We start from the raw sequence: 2,140 nt of genomic DNA on the forward strand, positions 1-2,140 counted from the left end.
ATATCTCTCATTTTACATTTTGATTTTATGATAATAGGTTCAATAAAATCTGGCCTAAAATTCTGGTAAAAGTCAATCAATTCTAATTGATTATAAACAGAATAGTTTATGACGTGTAGTAACCAAGACAGTAATTGTTCAAAAAACCAACACTTCTAGTTATAACCACAACACAATTAAATTGTTTGTTGTAAATATTTAAAATACTAATAATACAATAATACCCATGGTTTAAAAGAATACGTTAAAATACTCTTTACGTCAGCAGCATTTTAGTGATTTGGTCTTAAAAATTCTAAAACGAATGATTTAACTAGTTGTCCAGTCAAGAAACAGTACTTGTGTAATGTTTGTAATACATTTATTACTTGTACAAGTAGCCTGACGACACACAATCAGATGCACATGAAGAAGAAACCTTACCCATGCGTTGTCTGTGACAAGTCGTTCAATCGAAAAGTTGACTTGACTGTTCATCAACGCATACACATCGGCGAGAAACCATTCGCTTGCGAAATATGTGACAAGTTTTTTGTTAAAAGTGGCGCATTGACGATTCATCGACGGACCCACACTGGCGAAAAACCGTAAAACCGTGTACGTGCGATGTGTGTGACAAGGCGTTCTCAGTAAGTAGCGATTTGACGATACATCGACGCACACACACTGGCGAAAAACCATTCGCGTGTGACGTATACAACATGTCATTTGCAGTTAGTGGTGCATTTACGAGGCATCAACTGACCCACACTGGTGCAAAACCTTTCGCATGCGATGTATGTGACATGTCGTTTACTCAAAGCAGTAGTTTGACGAAACATCAACGCACACACACTGGTGAAAAACCGTATACTTGCGATGTGTGCGACATGTCGTTTAGTAAAAGTGGCACGTTGACGAGTGATCGACGGACCCATACTGGCGAAAAACCATTCACGTGCAATGTATGTGACATGTCGTTTACGCAAAGTACCAATTTGACGATACATCGACTGACCCACACTGGTGCAAAACAATTCGCGTGCGATGTATGTGACATGTCGTTTGCAGTTGGTGGCGCATTTACGAGGCATCGACTGACCCACACTGGTGCAAAACCATTCGCATGCGATGTATGTGACATGTCGTTTACTCAAAGCAGCAGTTTGACAAAACATCAACGCACACACACTGGTGAAAAACCGTATACGTCCGATGTGTGCGACATGTCGTTTAGTAAAAGTGGCACGTTGACGAGTCATCGACGGACCCAAACTGGTGAAAAACCATTCACGTGCGATGTATGTGACATGTCGTTCAGTAAATGTGGCACGTTGACGAGTCATCGACGGACCCATACTGGCGAAAAACCATTCGCGTGCGATGTATGCGACGTGTTGTTCAATCAAAGTTACAAATTGATGAGTTATCGACGGACCCACATGGGTGAGAAACCGTTGACGTACGATGTATGTGACGTGTAGTTCAGGCCAAGTTACAATTTTATGAGTCATAGATGGACTCACTGGCTATAAATAATCATTTATGTTTATGCGTACTAATAAAAGAAATAAAATATAATAATAATTATTAATAAGTAATACGCTTATAAAAATCAATGTTATTTTCACACCAAATTTTTCGAATTTGTATGAATTTTGTCAACATTTTGTTTTTAGATGCATAGGTAAAAATATATGAAAATGACTATTTATCTTTAATATTTTTGAACTGCTATTAAAGCAACATAATATTATGAGGACCCTGCGTTACTTTTTAAGTTTATTTACTAAGTGAAAAAGTTTTTATCGTCAGTAATTTAAAAAAAAATACATTATTCGATAAAGGCTACAATAATACTTCAAGAAATATTATGTGAATGACAGAATGAAAAAAAGTACACAGTGTAAGTACAATACATCCATTCGCTACGATCAGCATCTAAAACATGTAGGTACCTACTTATAATTTATATATTTTTTAACATAGTTATACAATACGCTCATAATATGAATATTATTATAATGAGATATTTCGTATTATATTATATTCTTATTTTATGTTTAATCCTTCAGTTAAAAGTTTAACTGGTAGAAAAAGTAATAAACAACTTAGGAGGTACCCAACACTTTATCCTATAATTATGTTTAACCATTAACTG

General features: G+C 35.8%; 1 pseudogene; it reads left to right on the forward strand.

Moving 5' to 3' along the window:
* The first annotated feature begins 405 nt into the window (after positions 1 to 405).
* Positions 406 to 1,463, forward strand: LOC132940172 (zinc finger protein ZFP2-like; annotated as a pseudogene).
* The last annotated feature ends 677 nt before the right edge of the window (positions 1,464 to 2,140 follow it).

Source organism: Metopolophium dirhodum, chromosome 1 (genome assembly GCF_019925205.1).
Source record: "Metopolophium dirhodum isolate CAU chromosome 1, ASM1992520v1, whole genome shotgun sequence".
NCBI lineage: Eukaryota > Metazoa > Arthropoda > Insecta > Hemiptera > Aphididae > Metopolophium > Metopolophium dirhodum.